A 20,987-nucleotide genomic window follows, 5' to 3' on the forward strand; every position below is an offset into this window, starting at 1 on the left:
GAGGAACATACACAAGTCATCATAATTTACACATCAAGCCATGAGAAAGGGAGAAGGAGGACAAGTTACCACCTTATTGTAGCACACTGGAGAATACTATTGGTTTTATGCAAGCTACTGAAACCATATAAAATTGTATCCAATGATGTGAGTTCTTCCTAAGTCAGGTCATACCCTTATTTATACTACTAGAAAGGCAGCTAGAGAAGCTGAAGGAAAGAGATGAAACAAAGCAATTTTGCTTAGTATTTGAGATTTGTAGCTCAAGTGCTTTATTTGCTTCACAAGGACCAAAGTATTTGGTACATTTTTCAATTGGATCACTACATTTTGGCAACCATATCATAGGTTTAAGTCCTATCTAACATCTTTCTTTCCAAATGACACAGATATTAGAAGATGAAAAGAGTTCCTTGCAAGCAATCTATCAACTCAAGGATCACATGACATGATGTATCCTACTTCAGCTTCTCCTGCAAATGCTGCTGCCAGAAAAAAATAGAATTTATTTAAGAGACTTACTGTTGATGATGGTAAGTCAACTCAGAGAGAAACATTATGACATATGTTCAGGCTTAAATAATTGCCTACATATATTGAGATCTCTGCCATGACTCAATCTGATACAATAAACATAATTAGAATGGTGGAAGATGACTTTAATAAGCATGTCACACTGTCCCTTTAAATACTGGGATGGAAAAAAAAGCAAATTGGAGCCCTTTGTACAAACTAATTTTGGTGTACATAAGATGCCCACCCTCCAATGTATCTTTAGAAAAACTGTTTAGCACAGCCAGGAACCTTGTGAGCAACTGGTGTAGAAGACTACTTCCAAAATATGTGAAAAAACTGATGTTCATGATAATGAACTACAAATTCAAAGAGTAGAAATACTATAGCCCGCCAATTACAAACAGAGACTTCTCTAATGGTGGATGAACTAATATTGTGTGATGATGATGATATAATCATATAAATAATAATTTTTGACTTTGACTAGGCTGCTTCTCTTCCTTGAATCTTTTGTATTATGCTGAATTGTGCTTATTTGCTGTTTGGATTAAATTTCCATTAAAAAAATTTCACTGGGATTTTGGAAGTTGTGTTTTAATAGTCTTTTCCATGTCTCTGATTTACTTTTCTTTACAGTTATTACTGTTAGCAATCAATCAATCAATCAATCAATCAATCAATTAATCTTTGCTATAACTGGCTTCCACTACATATATACTCCTCCATTTACCTGTGTTGTCTCAGGCCTCTAATCTAGTTTTTGATTAATGAAAACATTCTATAGGATCATATAGTTTATTAAACTGCTATCCTCTCTGCCACTGCGGTGCTACTTTGTTTCATAGATGTGCTACACAATATTTATTTAAAACTGCCATGTGCTTGTGCTGCTACTCTGTCGCTTAGTCTAGCCAGCCAGCTTTTGCAGCCTTTGGTCAATATTGGAGAAAACAATGCTGGGATGTGGTCAAAATGACTGGAAATAACTGGAAATTAATATGATTAATGATATTGATATTGTAGGAGCACAATCAGGTCCACATTTAGCTGTTTTTAGAAATTTTAAAGAAATGCAAAATCAAAACCAATGCATAATGAAGATTTAGAACCAAAACACAGGGGTCCGTGCACATCTCCAATTGAAAACATGAGAATATGAAGCTGTGCCAAAACCAGTTTATAACAGAGGATCATGTCATTCAACATTCTTAAATCCCTAGTATTCAAGAAGTATAAGCACTGTACTTATTTGTCTGAAATGTAATAGGAAAGCTTCTGCCTGTGAACCAAATGTGGCTATTATTATTATTAAATTTTATTTTTAAGATGCCACATAGTGTATGCAATGCCATACCAGGTATATGCAGTAATAGGATATATGAGCATAAATGCAAAATGCAATGGAAGTTCAAAGCATAAGTACATAACAAAAATACCAAACAATATGTTACAATTTAGGTAGAACAGGTTGCACGTTTTGGGCAACTTGCTGAAGCTAGCAGGAACATATAGGAGTTACTGTGTTTCCCTATGAATAGCACTCAACATGAAAGAAAAGATAATTGCAGGAGTAGACAGACTTAGTCTATAACACTTTGGGTTATTGCCTCCATTGAATAAGTCAAGGAGAATGGTGACTAATTGTCGAGAGAACAGTAGAAAAAGTGACTGCATACATTGCTGGCATAGACGTTTTCACCACAATAGATGTAAACTGTGGATTCATGTAAATACAATTTAATGAAGTATCATTCAAGCTTATTTAATTTTAATTTATGTCCATGCAGGTATGTCTTTATGTGAATGTCATATGAAATTTTGATAGGAAATCAAGTCTTCCAGCGATATACTGTATGTAGCATGGTATGGGGTTGCTCCATGCAAGAACATGATGAATGCTTACACTGAGTTCTTCCACAGATAAATGCAATTACACTTAAACTGAACCCTAAGAAATGATAATTCAGTGAATAAGGGGATTTCCTACTTGGGGTTTGGTATAATTAGTCAACATGTATAATGTCAACCATCATAATTTAAACTACAGCATGTCAACAGTTACTCCATGTTGACAGAACACGTGTCAACATTGTAGCAGAAAAAGCAGATTTTGGTGTCCGCATGGGCATAACATGTAACTTGCCCTTTTTTACTTGGTTGTAATGTTATTCATGTATGAAGGGTGACAAAACTTTGAAGATGAGCAAGCAAAAGTTTAACCAAAGGATATAGGAAATTCTGCTTCACTTTTAGCTATAATTGTGTCAACTTGTATATCCCACATAAGACGGATGTCCAGGGAAATTACCTGACCATTGGCCAGATCCATGCTAACACCAGTGATAAAAAGCCCTGTGTCCTATTTAGAGATGGAGATCAAAGAATTGTTGTTTATGCCAACAGACATTCAGGCTTCAGAGGTGTATGTTTAATCACTTAATCCGTGTGCATGTTTATTGACCTAAACTCACTTCTCAAACTTCTGAAAGGGCTTAAAAGTAATTAAGAACCCCTGCCCAAATGATAGAGAGACCCTGGAGCCCCAGCTACAGTGACAATACCTCTGAGCTGACAAGGGTTAAAATCACCCAGGGAGGGGGGTTGGGGGGGTGAATGCTGGAGAGCAGTATAAGACTGTGATACACTTGTAGTGCAGTATTAATTTTCTGAGAGGCTATTGTGAGGTACAGATTGATATGGAGTTCCACATTGGGACTGCCTCATCCAGAGCAACCCAAGTCAAACTGTGTGGTTTGTTTCTTCCCTTTTATTTTATTAATTGGAATTGTGAGTAATTTGTGTGAACCCCTTTATTTAATATTATTATAATCTTGTAACTAAGCTTTGAAGATATTTCTGAACTAAAACTTTAATTCTAGTTCTGGAACTGTGTTTTTATTACCCAAGGCCTCATTTGGCCCATGTTACCTATTTTTACTAAGTGTGCATAATCATATAGCAGGTAAGAGCGAAGGCTTACCCTGTATTTAATACTAAAGTTCCTCTTTGCCAGTGGCAGTTGTTTGGTTTATTTAACCACACATATTCAAGTAACCAGTATAAGTCATGGGCGGCAATTCTCAGATTGGCGTATCTGGAGAGATTGGCCGGCGGTCCATGACAAACATGTTCATAATACCAACATGCACAATGTGAACCTGAAACATGTAGATGCTGCCATAAAGTTGGAATGTTCATACTTAACAATAGTGCTAACTCTAACCTGAATGCTAACCCTAACCATAACCTAAATGCTCTCACCCTAACAATTCTATTGTCAACATTTTGACAATGTAGACATACTGTATATGCTATGTTGACATTTTATCAGATGTAAACATGTTGAATGTAAATATTTTGTAGATGTCAATTTGATGATTTGTGTAAATGGTCATCAAAAGTTTTCATGACTGTCTTACCAGTCTCATGAAATGTTTGTACATGACATATAATCATTCTGTGCCATGATGTATGAGCTAGTAGTCAATTTTAGAATTATGTTATGCAGTCAAAAGCTCATCACACTGTATAAACTCCTGCCTTGGTGTAAAAAATAAAAACTTTCATGGATAAGTCAACAGAAGAGCATGAGCAATGCAGTACCGGTGCTGGCAGTCATGGGACTTCAACATCTACTAAAGGAGGTCAAGGAAAAATAAGGTGTTAATGGCACCTCAAATCTAAGGAGTATTTCACAATCATAAAGAAAACATCACCTCTAACTATGAAAGAAAAATTTACTGCAAAACATTTCAATTTTGAACTCGGATTTAAAAACCAAATTTTGGGTGGTTTGGATTGCCTTTATGACCATCCATCATGATTTCAGTTGGATTGTACAAGAACAAAAACAGGTATTGTTCCCGTAACTGCTCTTTCATGCACTAGAATGACTAATGCAGTAGCAGGGGCAAACACAATCAGGCATCTTCTGTGATGTTGCATGCACCACCTTCTCATCCTACATGCATTTACACATGTTACCTTTAAAACAGGCAAATTAGTGCACCAAAAAACAAGGCTGAAGAACAAACTGTGTGTTCCCAAACTTCACAAATCTCTGAGGATAGTCTAAGGGTGTCCACAAGTGCTATGTGTGAGTCTGATATTTCTGATTCTTACAATAATCATAGAGAAGCCTCTTCTCACCCTTTCTGAACCCTCTGCAAATGTGAGGATGAGTAGAAGTAAAATAAATGTTTAAGACATATACATTGTGAATGTTACTGTTGAAGTGCAACATGATGAGGGGATAATAGTGTATCTGATGCTTATAAGGATGTTGAAGATGAATGTGTTGGTCAAGAATAGTTGAAAACATTCAGGAGGAGGATTTTGCTGTTTGTGTCAAAATCAGCCACTAGTCGCAAAAGTCCCTGTCAGTGATGATATGAAGAAGGATATTGTCATGTCTGGGCATATTACTAAAAAAGCCACCTCTTCAATCTGGAATATTTTTCCCATATTTTGACATCATGTGTCAAGGCATCTATACATTGCAGCAAGTTCATGCAAATTCGTTATCAAAAATGGAAAACTCATGAATAATAACAAGCAGTCCAGCATCAGCTAACAGCAACATGGATATATCTAAGCACATGCAAACTATGCCAACAATTTCATCATCAACCTCCTCATTAATGGTCTGAGATACTGTAGTCCTCCTGTATCCAATTTTTAAAAGTAAACTGACTGTTCCCCTATTCAGGTTTCCCAAGAAGAATCCTTGCACAAGAGGGCTGCTGGGGGTGAATTTTCATCACAGAAAGGGCCAAAAATGACTAGTATTATCAAACTATTGACTGTGAAATAATCATTTGCAAGATGAATCAAGTTTGAGAGCTACCATACTGTTACACAGTAGATCACTGAAGCCATGATGGCTTCAATATGTTAGCATTAGATCTGCATCCAATATCTGCCACCAATGCATCTGGTTTTAGATGATTAGTTGTAGTCCCGTGTACCAGGAAGTTAAAATAAAAGTTATTATTTGACTATGAAATGTCATTGTACAGACTATCCATTTATCTACAGAAATGTGGACAGGTGGTATTGGCCAAACTAAAGATTAAATTACTATGACAGCCCACGGGGTGGGTGTTCTGCCTTCAGTAGCAGCAGTATTTAACACAAAATGCCAGCTAATTCATAGGATATGCTGGCTATTGCTTGTAAAATTTCTGGGCATATTCAAAATTCAGCAACCACATATAGAAGATTGCTGCAGTTGCAACAATAGTATAATTTGCCATGCCATCAACTGAAGCAAGAGTTAGTAACCAGGTGGAATTCCACCCTTTATATGCTTAAGCGACTGGAGGAACATACACAAGTCATCATAATTTACACATCAAGCCATGAGAAAGGGAGAAGGAGGACAAGTTACCACCTTATTGTAGCACACTGGAGAATACTATTGGTTTTATGCAAGCTACTGAAACCATATAAAATTGTATCAAATGATGTGAGTTCTTCCTAAGTCAGGTCATACCCTTATTTATACTACTAGAAAGGCAGCTAGAGAAGCTGAAGGAAAGAGATGAAACAAAGCAATTTTGCTTAGTATTTGAGATTTGTAGCTCAAGTGCTTTATTTGCTTCACAAGGACCAAAGTATTTGGTACATTTTTCAATTGGATCACTACATTTTGGCAACCATATCATAGGTTTAAGTCCTATCTAACATCTTTCTTTCCAAATGACACAGATATTAGAAGATGAAAAGAGTTCCTTGCAAGCAATCTATCAACTCAAGGATCACATGACATGATGTATCCTACTTCAGCTTCTCCTGCAAATGCTGCTGCCAGAAAAAAATAGAATTTATTTAAGAGACTTACTGTTGATGATGGTAAGTCAACTCAGAGAGAAACATTATGACATATGTTCAGGCTTAAATAATTGCCTACATATATTGAGATCTCTGCCATGACTCAATCTGATACAATAAACATAATTAGAATGGTGGAAGATGACTTTAATAAGCATGTCACACTGTCCCTTTAAATACTGGGATGGAAAAAAAAGCAAATTGGAGCCCTTTGTACAAACTAATTTTGGTGTACATAAGATGCCCACCCTCCAATGTATCTTTAGAAAAACTGTTTAGCACAGCCAGGAACCTTGTGAGCAACTGGTGTAGAAGACTACTTCCAAAATATGTGAAAAAACTGATGTTCATGATAATGAACTACAAATTCAAAGAGTAGAAATACTATAGCCCGCCAATTACAAACAGAGACTTCTCTAATGGTGGATGAACTAATATTGTGTGATGATGATGATATAATCATATAAATAATAATTTTTGACTTTGACTAGGCTGCTTCTCTTCCTTGAATCTTTTGTATTATGCTGAATTGTGCTTATTTGCTGTTTGGATTAAATTTCCATTAAAAAAATTTCACTGGGATTTTGGAAGTTGTGTTTTAATAGTCTTTTCCATGTCTCTGATTTACTTTTCTTTACAGTTATTACTGTTAGCAATCAATCAATCAATCAATCAATCAATCAATCAATTAATCTTTGCTATAACTGGCTTCCACTACATATATACTCCTCCATTTACCTGTGTTGTCTCAGGCCTCTAATCTAGTTTTTGATTAATGAAAACATTCTATAGGATCATATAGTTTATTAAACTGCTATCCTCTCTGCCACTGCGGTGCTACTTTGTTTCATAGATGTGCTACACAATATTTATTTAAAACTGCCATGTGCTTGTGCTGCTACTCTGTCGCTTAGTCTAGCCAGCCAGCTTTTGCAGCCTTTGGTCAATATTGGAGAAAACAATGCTGGGATGTGGTCAAAATGACTGGAAATAACTGGAAATTAATATGATTAATGATATTGATATTGTAGGAGCACAATCAGGTCCACATTTAGCTGTTTTTAGAAATTTTAAAGAAATGCAAAATCAAAACCAATGCATAATGAAGATTTAGAACCAAAACACAGGGGTCCGTGCACATCTCCAATTGAAAACATGAGAATATGAAGCTGTGCCAAAACCAGTTTATAACAGAGGATCATGTCATTCAACATTCTTAAATCCCTAGTATTCAAGAAGTATAAGCACTGTACTTATTTGTCTGAAATGTAATAGGAAAGCTTCTGCCTGTGAACCAAATGTGGCTATTATTATTATTAAATTTTATTTTTAAGATGCCACATAGTGTATGCAATGCCATACCAGGTATATGCAGTAATAGGATATATGAGCATAAATGCAAAATGCAATGGAAGTTCAAAGCATAAGTACATAACAAAAATACCAAACAATATGTTACAATTTAGGTAGAACAGGTTGCACGTTTTGGGCAACTTGCTGAAGCTAGCAGGAACATATAGGAGTTACTGTGTTTCCCTATGAATAGCACTCAACATGAAAGAAAAGATAATTGCAGGAGTAGACAGACTTAGTCTATAACACTTTGGGTTATTGCCTCCATTGAATAAGTCAAGGAGAATGGTGACTAATTGTCGAGAGAACAGTAGAAAAAGTGACTGCATACATTGCTGGCATAGACGTTTTCACCACAATAGATGTAAACTGTGGATTCATGTAAATACAATTTAATGAAGTATCATTCAAGCTTATTTAATTTTAATTTATGTCCATGCAGGTATGTCTTTATGTGAATGTCATATGAAATTTTGATAGGAAATCAAGTCTTCCAGCGATATACTGTATGTAGCATGGTATGGGGTTGCTCCATGCAAGAACATGATGAATGCTTACACTGAGTTCTTCCACAGATAAATGCAATTACACTTAAACTGAACCCTAAGAAATGATAATTCAGTGAATAAGGGGATTTCCTACTTGGGGTTTGGTATAATTAGTCAACATGTATAATGTCAACCATCATAATTTAAACTACAGCATGTCAACAGTTACTCCATGTTGACAGAACACGTGTCAACATTGTAGCAGAAAAAGCAGATTTTGGTGTCCGCATGGGCATAACATGTAACTTGCCCTTTTTTACTTGGTTGTAATGTTATTCATGTATGAAGGGTGACAAAACTTTGAAGATGAGCAAGCAAAAGTTTAACCAAAGGATATAGGAAATTCTGCTTCACTTTTAGCTATAATTGTGTCAACTTGTATATCCCACATAAGACGGATGTCCAGGGAAATTACCTGACCATTGGCCAGATCCATGCTAACACCAGTGATAAAAAGCCCTGTGTCCTATTTAGAGATGGAGATCAAAGAATTGTTGTTTATGCCAACAGACATTCAGGCTTCAGAGGTGTATGTTTAATCACTTAATCCGTGTGCATGTTTATTGACCTAAACTCACTTCTCAAACTTCTGAAAGGGCTTAAAAGTAATTAAGAACCCCTGCCCAAATGATAGAGAGACCCTGGAGCCCCAGCTACAGTGACAATACCTCTGAGCTGACAAGGGTTAAAATCACCCAGGGAGGGGGGTTGGGGGGGTGAATGCTGGAGAGCAGTATAAGACTGTGATACACTTGTAGTGCAGTATTAATTTTCTGAGAGGCTATTGTGAGGTACAGATTGATCTGGAGTTCCACATTGGGACTGCCTCATCCAGAGCAACCTATGTCAAACTGTGTGGTTTGTTTCTTCCCTTTTATTTTATTAATTGGAATTGTGAGTAATTTGTGTGAACCCTTTTATTTAATATTATTATAATCTTGTAACTAAGCTTTGAAGATATTTCTGAACTAAAACTTTAATTCTAGTTCTGGAACTGTGTTTTTATTACCCAAGGCCTCATTTGGCCCATGTTACCTATTTTTACTAAGTGTGCATAATCATATAGCAGGTAAGAGCGAAGGCTTACCCTGTATTTAATACTAAAGTTCCTCTTTGCCAGTGGCAGTTGTTTGGTTTATTTAACCACACATATTCAAGTAACCAGTATAAGTCATGGGCGGCAATTCTCAGATTGGCGTATCTGGAGAGATTGGCCGGCGGTCCATGACAAACATGTTCATAATACCAACATGCACAATGTGAACCTGAAACATGTAGATGCTGCCATAAAGTTGGAATGTTCACACTTAACAATAGTGCTAACCCTAACCTGAATGCTAACCCTAACCATAACCTAAATGCTCTCACCCTAACAATTCTATTGTCAACATTTTGACAATGTAGACATACTGTATATGCTATGTTGACATTTTATCAGATGTAAACATGTTGAATGTAAATATTTTGTAGATGTCAATTTGATGATTTGTGTAAATGGTCATCAAAAGTTTTCATGACTGTCTTACCAGTCTCATGAAAATGTATGTACATGACATATAATCATTCTGTGCCATGATGTATGAGCTAGTAGTCAATTTTAGAATTATGTTATGCAGTCAAAAGCTCATCACACTGTATAAACTCCAAAAGTATTACATTCAATAACTTCATCGGGGTCACTGTGGTATTGAGTCTAAGAAGCAGAGAGCAAGTGGGACCATGTTCTGATCATCTATTTATGGTGACATCCAAAGAGAAGTTTCTTACTTTGCATCCTGTAATGAGCTGTAATCTCACCAAACTAAAGATCAACTGCATCTACATGAGATCCTTGATATACTGTATTGTAATTCACTGCAGTGGAGATTTGTAAGTGAAGAGGGAAATCACATCTAGTGGACTCCTATTCAGACTTATTTAAAATTGACTACTTACCCAACCTCATAAGTACAACAATTGTCAAAATGTGATGCTTTGCTGTACATGGTATTCCACAACAAACTGTGACAGACAATGCCATGCAGTTCATGATCAGAGAACTTATCAATTTAGAATTTACACATACATGAGATTTTGCTATATCCTCAAGTATCTTAGTAAGAGGGCATGGTATTCAGATAAGCATCTATTTTTAAAATACAATAACACAGACATACATGCAGCCCTCCTATCCTAAACCTTAAAATTTTCCAATATGTGGCCAGCCTTTGCCTTCACTAGCACATGGTCTTCTCTGTCATCATGCATATAGTAAGCAGACCCCCTACAGGTACAACAACTTGACAATGTACAAAGGCAGTATTCACAGCCAAACATATATGTGATTCAAGTACAGATGTGTCCTATTGCATCTTTGCCGATCGTGCTACAAATGTATGTGCGCATCATGCCATGCTATTAGCCACAGCCGAGTGTGCTATTCTACACCATGCAGCATGCTGCATTCACACCATGCAATCATATGGATTAACGGATGCGAACGCAGTGTGCATATCCACTTGCAGGTACTCATCTCGTGCAATGTGTGGTGTGATTTGCTGCAAAAGCGGCAATAATGCAAGAGGACACATCTGTATATATGTGGAATACACATCATCTCCTACAAGTGTCTGAGGAACCTACTACTTCCAATGGACCAATAGTAACTGCTCCACAAAACTCACAGGTTGGACTATTGATCATGACCTATCACAACCAGTTGCTGTCATCACCAGCTTTGGGAGGTGTCTAAGTCCAATACCAAATTTCAAGACTTTGTAGCTCATCATTGTATGTTCTACTATCCTTGTTCTTAGCATATGGCTAGCCATGTCTCATTCACCTTTTATTGTGAATTCCTGTTTGTTAAATTGTTGCACATTGTCTTCAAGAGGATGTAGATATCTGAATCCCATGATGCATTCTTTGGGATTTTAAGAATATTATGGAGCTGTCCCATATACAGGACAATCATTGTGTGCACATAGGATCTCAGTAATTAATATGTGTATCATTTGTTATGGAGAGTTAGTCATAAAAGTGCCAACTCCCTATTATACTTTAAACACAAAAAATTTAATGATAATGATGTTCTGAGTACACTGCTCCTAAAGTAAGGGTATGCCATGTCACTTGATTTTTTTTGCATTATAGACCAGTTACTAGAATAGTCACTGTGCTGTATAAATATTAACATAACAATCTCTGTATTGTATAGGTATTCATGTTAGATTGTATGTGTAGTGCAAAGATCATACAAATGCAATCTGTATTGTGTAGTTTTCATTGGAATGTACTTTGTATTGTACAATGGTCTTTACAATGCTCTCTATAGTGATTATTGGTCACCAGAATGTCTCTGTAGTGCTTATTGGTGACCAAAATGCTCTCTGTATTGTATAGACATCACTAGAATGCCATTTGTATTGCATAAATATGATTAAATGTTCTCTGTAGTGTATTATATAAATGTTACTACAATGTTCAGTTTCTAGCTGTTACTAGATTGATTTCTATATTCTGGTTTGGTCACTAGAATTCTGTATTTATTACAAATAAATCACTGGAGTTCTCTAGTATAGTTTATTGCAGTGAAAACTAGTCATATTGGGCTCTGATGTCAGTATTTAATTATACTGTATATCATTGCCATAACAATTTTTCATATTTGTTCATATAAAATCTCAACCACATTAGACAAACCATGGCTGTTCATATTTACCACACATATTTTTTCTTGCAGTACATTGATAGCTTTATGTTAAGCACCGTTGCCACATTTACAGCTGTAGTCCTTAGGTGGGGTCAAGGATTGTTTTTTAAATTCATCCATAAATCTACTGTAGTGCAAGGTATATAAATTAATAAATTTAGTATTACTCTATGCATGGATAGATCAATTGCACTGTCTTGTAAAATAATAAATGTTGAATACAGATTAAGATAAATTCATGTAATGAACTGTTATTGACACAAATAAATGGAATCATAAATACTACCTAATTATATATACAACTGACTTCATGAAGATGTTGCAGATCATATTATAATTCTTTATTCTTGCTTAGAATGTATCACATGAGAATGGTTAAAATGTAACAGGAAATGCCATGGAGTTATAATAACTAGGCTTGTAAGCAGCAATAAATCTGAAAACAACGTAAAATCAACAATGTTCAAGGATAATATAATGCACTTGAATAAAAATATGATACAATTACATATATTAAGGACTACAGTACATAATATAAATAATAATGATAATGATGAAAGCACTGCTCAATAAAAAGGGGCTTTGGGGGGACAGCTAAGATACTTGAACTGCCCTTAACTAAAAACTTGACTTCCCACTTACATTAATGGCTTTTCACAATAAAGTTTATATATTCTAGATACTGAGGGGGTCATTCAGACCCGGTTGTTAGTGCCGATGCGCTCGGACCGGGTCGATGGCCCCCCCAGAGCATGCTCACGATGGCGCTGGCGCCGTTGTGCAAATGCATGAGACCCCCTACGACAGACAGCGCCGGTTGTAGCGCGTCTCGATCCAAAGGGGACGAGCTGTCGATGTTGACTGACAGCTTGCCCCGTTTGGAAGGCGGGCCAGGGGGGTGGCAACCCAAACGGGGGCGTTCCCATGGGAACGCCTACCATTTGGGGGCGGTCCCACTGATATCACTAGTGATGTCAGTGGAGAGCTTCCAGCTCAGAAAGAGCCGAAAGCTCTCCGGGGCTTATGACAAGGGAGACTCTACCCTAGGGTCTCGTCGTAAGCCCCAATGGTCACAATGGTCTTGACCATCGCGATCATCACCTTAGGCAGTCGTAAGGCTGTGGGTGTTAACCCACAGCCTTACCACCGCAAAGGAGGACGTCTTGCAAATTCAAGAGGTCCTCCCCTCAGTCAGACCAACCGCACGATCTGTGCAACCAGCTCTGAATGAGGTCCTGAGACCCTTAAAAAGTGAAAGGATTTGTGACATGATTTTATACCAAGATGTAGAATGCTTGGAAAACATGTGCTTGTTATCCCTGTGTAGCCTGTAAGATATAATATATAAGAACTCTTGAATAACAAATGAGACAGAAATCAATTTTGATCACAGTACATGGAAAGATAGTGCCAATATTTTATCCATGTTTAACAATATGAGGCATATGGCAATGGCATACATAATAGTATGCACCACCCCAAAGCATACCTAGTTCATGCATGGTTGCATGATCACATTCTAATTTTTGGAAGGGCCCCAAAAAGCTCTGGGTCTTTTGCAACATTTTTTTTTTCAAAATTAAATTTTTATTGAAAATCCACAGTATTCCTAATAAAACTTCTGTGTATCAAGCACTATTGATGTTATTGCAGATGTACCACCAATTTGGCATGCATCAATAAAGTTTCTTGGAACTTCTCACATACCCTAAGTGACAAGGAACAAGTGCTGTATAAATTCACCTGATGGAACAGCGCACCTGCTATATGCACTGCTCGTGGATCACAACCAGCATCCAGAGTGAGGTAAAGACTGGACCAGCATTACAATAAAGAAACATGTCGAGAGAAGGCTGGGTAATTAAACCGAGACATAAGTGCTCATAATTTTGCTGTTGGCCAGCTGACCTTAAACGGGATTGGAAGCTTTTTTTCATATCAACACGCTCCTACTTGTTCCATCTGGATGTGGTTATATACATTGCCATTATAAACTGAATAGACTTTGCTTGATGCATGGAAGTTCTCTTATTTATTTGAGTATATATATATATATATATATATTGTGATAGGATCACTGGTAAAGTGGTCTGTGGCAGGGACATTTATCCCAGATTCCTGTCCTATGTGTTTAAAATCCAGAGGAGAAAGTCTGCAGTATAGCAGGCTTGAGTTTCGGCTTTTTGAAAAGCCGGTTTGGGACCTGGGGGTTGTGGGTGAGAAGAGAGGGAGGGCTCCACCCACGGCCACTCCAGGTTTTGGTTCTCGCAGCCTGGTAACAGGCTTGTTAGTTTTCCACCTGAGAGTGGCCAATATAAGCCTAGTGTGTTTAGGGCTGATTGTCTCACATGGGAGAGCAGACAGGGAGTTTGCTCAGAGACACTTGAAAACCTAAACTGTAAGTGTTGTGCTGTGCTTTTGTTGCTGGTGAGGGCACTAGGCCTGCCAGGTTCTGGTAGTGAGGGAACTACCTGTGAAGTTAGTGCCCCGATAGGGCTAGGATTTTTGTTTATGTTTTCTTTATGTTATTTCTGACATTGTACAATAAAGACTGGCGCCGACCAGCTTGTACTTGCATCCAGACTGGTGTGCTGCTTCCCTGCTGCTGTGTGTGTGTGTGTAAGGAAGGAGTCCTCTACCCAGGAGAGGGACCCCCTAACCTAACTGTGTCACAATATGGTGGAGAATGCAGGCAACCCACACACACTGAAGTTGCAGCAAAAGGAAAACTTTCCATTTAAAAATTAAGGGGACATGCACACAATTTGTGAGTGTGGAAATAACACTGTGTCCTTGGAGTCCCATAGAGGAGGCGTCAGCCAATGCTCAGAGATGCAAGGTTCAGCTTCCAACCTACACCCCAGGACAAAATGGAGGACATTATTAAGGCCTTGCTCCAAGCTACAACAGCTCAGCAGGAATCTACCAGAGCTCAGCAGGAGATGAACAAACTTCAGCAGGAATCTACCTGGGCTCAGCAGGAATCTACCAGGGCACAGCAGAGATCCACCAGGGTGCAACTGTTGGCTTTGGAGACAGCCCAGAGGCAACAACAGGTCGCCATCGAGGAAACCTGCCAGGCCATAAAAGAGGTATTACAGCACCTGGTCGCCTGGCCCAGAGATGTTACTACTGGTCCTCCCACCACCACTCACTCCATACGAGCCAGTCACTTCCTCCAAAAGATGACTTCGGGCAATGATGTGGAGGCCTATCTCACCGCATTTGTAAGAACGGCCGAAAGGGAGAGTTGGCCCCAGGAGCAGTGGGCAAGTCTGGTGGCACCTTTTTTGTCTGGGGAGCAACAAAAAGGCCTATTTCGACTTATGCCTGGCTGATGCCAAGGACTATAAAAAACTAAAACAGGAGATCCTAACTCGCTTGGGAGTCACCACCTTTGTTCGTGCCCAACGGGTCCACCTCTGGGAGTTCCATATGGACAATCGTCCACGTTCACAGATGCATGACCTCGTCCATCTGTCCTCAAAATGGCTACAGCCCGAGACGCTGATGGGACCACAGATCGTGGAAAGGGTCGTGATGGACCGGTACCTGCGATTGTTACCTGCAACTCTGCGCAAGTGGGTGCAGACCCTAAGTCCGCGGACCAGTTGGTCGAGCTGGTGGAGAGGTACGTGGCAGCTGAGGAGCTGAGGAGTATGCCCCACCAAGCCCCGATGGCGCACCGGCGAACTCCCACAGACACTGGTAAGACTGTTCCAGGGGAGAAGGGTGCTGGGCGGTGGGATGTACCTAAGACTGAGGGTGTAGAACCTGGAGACAGGCCTGCCAGGCCAGGAAGGTTCTTGCCCCGTAAACGACTAGACATTAATATGATTCAGTGTTTCCGGTGTGGTGACTTCGGCCATATTTCCGCTAATTGTTCACTTACAACTGAACCTATGCAATGTGATACTGCTCATGTCTACCGCAGGGGGTCTTTCTTTGCACAGACAGCCTGTACGGCTGACCGGCAGGCTGAGACTGATAAGCACATGTGTGTACTCACTGTAGATGGCAACCGAGTAGAGGCACTGTTAGACTCTGGTAGCTTGGTGACACTTATAAAAGCTGAGCTGGTGAGCCCCTTGAGGCATAAGGGGAAAACTGTTGATGTGACCTGCATACATGGGGATAATCGATATTATGTTACTGCCGAGGGGAACATCGAGACACCATGTGGCTCTGCTATAGTTTCTGTGGGTTTGGTGCCTGGTCTGGTGTACGATGCAATATTGGGGAGAGACTTTGCTCACTTCTGGAAGTTGTGGGAAAGCCGTTTTGTTCCTGAGGTGAACAACCCCTGTCCACTTGAGAAGGTTGTCGATATAGTGGAGGAGGGAGTTTCTTCTGAGTCAGAGTTATTCCCTTTTCCTTCTATGGTTGGCGAACTAGAGAATTCGGAGCGTGACGGTGGCCCGCCAACTGGTGTGCCTCCGGTTGAGGTGGGAAGTGTTGTTGGGCCAGTGGATCATCTGCCTGATTTAGAGGTCAGAAGAGAGGTCTTTGCCGGGGAGCAGTTGAATGACCCTACTTTGGTAAAAGCCAGGGAGAATGTAAAAGTAGTTGATGGTAAACCAATAGACCCTGATAGTCCTTTGTCCTATCCCCACATGGCAATGTGTCAGGATTGGTTATATCAGGTGACTAAGAAGGGGGAAGATGTTGTGGAACAACTAATAGTTCCCAAAGCCTACAGAAGAATAGTGTTGGATCTGGCCCATGGTCGTATAACGGCAGGTCAACTAGGGGTAGAGAAAACCACTGAGCGAATAATGCAGAGGTTTTTCTGACCCGGGCTTCATAAAGAGGTATCTGACTTTTGCGCATCCTGCCCTGAGTGTCAGTATCAGGCTCCCAGACCACGTTTTAAGGGACCACTAGTTCCATTGCCTATTATAGAGGTGCCGATAGTGAGAGAGCACCTGAAACAGGCTCAACAGGCACAGCAGAGGGTATACAACCGCAATGCTTGGTTACACAGCTTTGCTCCTGGGGACAGAGTGTTAGTGTTTGTTCCCACTGTGGAAAATACACTTTTGGCTAAATGGCAAGGGCCCTTTGAAGTCTTAGAAAGAGTGGGACAGGTCAATTACAAAGTTTACCAGCCGGGGAAAAGAAAGCTGGAACAGGTATACCATATAAATCTGTTTAAGCCCTGAAAAGATAGAACGGTACCGTCGGCCGTCCGAGCCCCTCCAGTAAATCCAGGGCCCTTAGTTCCCGAAGTGACAGTGGCAAAAACCCTGTCGGCAATTCAACAACGAGAGGTCAAGGAGTTTCTGGTCAGAAATAGGGTGCTGTTCTCTGACGTACCTGGGTCGTTAAACATGACATCATCACTGACCCAGGGGTTAAAGTTAATCTAAAGCCCTATAGGTTACCAGAAGCACCAAGAGCATCGGTGTCGAAAGAAATTAAAAATATGCTAGAGTTAGGGGTTACTGAAGTTTCACATAGTGAATGGTCAAGTCCCATTGTGTTGATTCCAAAACCCGATGGGAGTGTGCGTTTCTGCAATGACTTCCGAAAGTTGAACAGTGTTTCAAAATTCGATGCCTACCCGGTGCCACAGTGGAGAAGGAGGCGTTGGCCATAAGGTGGGCATTACAAACTTTTAACATTTCAGTGGAACAGTGGAACAAAGGCCAGGGGGCTTGTTGTTTAAAGCAGACGCGTTTTCACGTGTTCATTGTTTGGGGGTTCCAGTTGTTCCGCCCCATAGGTCGAAACAAAGGGGGGGATATGTGATAGGATCACTGGTAAAGTGGTCTGTGGCAGGCACATTTATCCCAGATTCCTGTCCTATGTGTTTGAAATCCCCAGGAGAAAGTCTGCAGTATAGCAGGCTTGAGTTTTCGGCTTTTTGAAAAGCCGGTTTGGGACCTGGGGGTTGTGGGTGAGAGGAGAGGGAGGGCTCCACCCACGGCCACTCCAGGTTTTAGTTCTCGCAGCCTGGTAACAGGCTTGTTAGTTTTCCACCTGAGAGTGGCCAATATAAGCCTAGTGTGTTTAGGGCTGATTGTCTCACCTGGGAGAGCAGACAGGGAGTTTGCTCAGAGACACTTGAAAACCTTAACTGTAAGTGTTGTGCTGTGCTTTTGTTGCTGGTGAGGGCATTAGGCCCTGCCAGGTTCTGGTAGTGAGGGAACTACCTGTGAAGTTAGTGCCCCGACAGGGCTAGGATTTTTGTTTATGTTTTCTTTATGTTATTTCTGATATTTTACAATAAAGACTGGTGCCGACCAGCTTGTACTTGCATCCAGACTGGTGTGCTGCTTCCCTGCTGCTGTGTGTGTGTGTAAGGAAGGAGTCCTCTACCCAGGAGAGGGACCTCCTAACCTAACTGTGTCACTATATTTATATATATATATATATATTTATATATATATATGTGAACTAAACATCTCTCTTTGTTTCATACAAATGGGATTTAACCTTGTAATTATTTCTATCCCTATGAACACCTGGGGCCAAATGTAATAGGTAGTCTGTTTTGGTAAATTGCGAGTTTGGTTCTAAACTCGCAATTTTTCACAACTCTCCAATGTAATAGGGTGTCTGTTCACTAAAACTCGCATTTTTCAGAGTTACTAAAACTCTCCATTCTCAAAGTCGCATCCAGATTTTTTCTCATTGAAAACAATCAACTCGCCCAATGTAATAGAGTGTCTGTTTCAGACTCGCAAAAAAAAGATTACCAAAAGTCCCCAAATAATAGACCTGCTTCAGGCTAGCGAGTACATCCTGAGCAGGTCAGATTAACACAGAAACATGCACATATCCATGAGATATGTACATGTTTCTGTGTGTACTTATGTAAAATGTTATAAAATAATAAAAAAATGACATGCACCCCCTCCCCAAAAGCATAACCAGCCCTGGCTTTATAAAACCTGTTCTGGTTCTAAAAATACAGGGGCCAAAATGTGTAGGGGGCCCCTGTACATTAAGAACCAGCACAGGGCTTTGTTGAGCTGGTCCTGGTTCTGGAAAATCAGGGGACAAAACGAGTAGGGGTCCCTGAAAATTCCTGAACCAGCACCAAACTCTTTCTAGCAGGGGGATAATGCCACAGCCAGGGAAAACCTTTCACCGTTTTCCCCGGCCAAAGCATTATCCCTGACTGCTAGTCAGTCCAGGACGGGGATCCCTGGGGAGTTGGGTACCCCCCAATAAAGGAGTACCCCTCTCCAGGGCACCCCAGGCCTAGACTGATAGCCCGGGCTATCCCGGCACCCTAGGGTGGTGGGTGCCGGGTTGATAGTGTAAAGTGAAAGTGTAAAATAAAATTTACAATATTGTCTTTATTTGTAGAACCACAAGTACCAGCAAGCCTCCCCTGCATGCTGGTATTTGGAGAACCACAAATACCAGCATGCGAGGCATTATGGGCCCGCTGGCACTTGTAGTTCCACAACTAAAGAAATACGTAAATAAACAAACTTACACCGTGAAAGTATAATTTTAATAAAACATACATGCACACTCGCACTCACACTCACACTCTTACATACTCACCTAGTATCCGAAGTAATCCATAGGGGTGTACCTGAAAAAAAAATCCATACTCACCTCTCCTATGCGTAGATCATGTCCTCTTCTCCAAGTAGGCAATCCAGGGGTTAAAATAAAAAAACAAAAAAAACCCGATCCATGCCGGAAATTACCGGGGCACACGTGTGCCCCGTCAGTGGTGAGAAATCCCAATAGCCGTCTATGGTGAGAGCCGCTACATAGTAACCGCAAGATTAATTGATGTTAATCTTGTGGTTACATCAATGATACAATGTCGCAACATTGTATCATTGATGTAACCACAAGATTAACATCAATTAATCTTGCAGTTACTATGTAGCGGCTCTCACCATAGACTGCTATGGGGATTTCTCACCATAGACGGCTATGGGAGACAGAGGCTGGCCGCATTCAGCTAATCAGGGAGCTGCTCCAACGGAGATGCTCCCTGATTGGCTGGCGCCCCTGCACTGACGGGGCACACGTGTGCCCCGGTCATTTACGCGGAGCAAAGGTATGTGTACACACATACATTTGCTCAGTCCGCATGGATAGTTTTTTTTTCATTTTTTTATTTTAACCCTTGGATTGCCTACTTGGAGAATAAGATGTGATCTACGTATAGGAGAGGTGAGTATGGATTTTTTTTTCTGGTACACCCCTAAGGATTACTTCGGATAATAGGTGAGTATGTGTGAGTGTGAGTGTGAGTGTGCATGTATGTTTTATTAAAATTTTACTTTCATGGTGTAAGTTTGTTTATTTACGTATTTCTTTAGTTGTGGATCTACAAGTGCCAGCGGGCCTGTAATGCCCCGCATGCTGGTATTTGTGGTTCACCAAATACCAGCATGCAGGGGAGGCTTGCTGGTACTTGTGGTTCTACAAATAAAGACAATATGGTAAATTTAATTTTACACTTTCACTTTACACTATCAACCCGGCACCCACCGCCCTAGTGTGCCGGGGATAGCCCCGGCTATCAGTCTAGGCCTGGGGTGCCCTGGTGAGGGGTACCCCTTTATTGGGGGGTACCCAACTCCCCAGGGATCCCCGGCCTGGACTGACTAGCAGTCAGGGATAATGCTTTGGCCGGGGAAACCGGTGAAAGGTTTTCCCTGGCTGTGGCATTATCCCCCTGCTAGAAAGAGTTCGGTGCTGGTTCTGGAATTTTTCTGGGGACCCCTACTCGTTTTGTCCCCTGATTTTCCAGAGCCAGGACCAGCTCAAGAAAACCCTGTGCTGGTTCTTAATATACAGGGGCCCCCTACGCATTTTGGCCCCTGTATTTTTAGAACCAGAACAGGCTTTATAAAGCCCGGGGCTGGTTATGATTTTGGGGAGGGGGTGCACTTTTTTTTTTTTTAGCACTCACAGAAGCCATCACGGATATCACTGATCTGAGATGGCTTCTCTAAAACTCACACCTTTTAATGCTACTTGCATTAAAAGGTGTCAGTTTACATAGTCCTAAACTCGCCTGCACTCGCAAATGCAGTAGCCTCGAGCTGAAAAATTCGCAGGCTATT

Source organism: Taudactylus pleione, unplaced genomic scaffold, assembly GCF_031769625.1.
Source record: "Taudactylus pleione unplaced genomic scaffold, aTauple2 ptg000007l, whole genome shotgun sequence".
In the NCBI taxonomy this organism is placed as follows: Eukaryota; Metazoa; Chordata; class Amphibia; order Anura; family Myobatrachidae; genus Taudactylus; species Taudactylus pleione.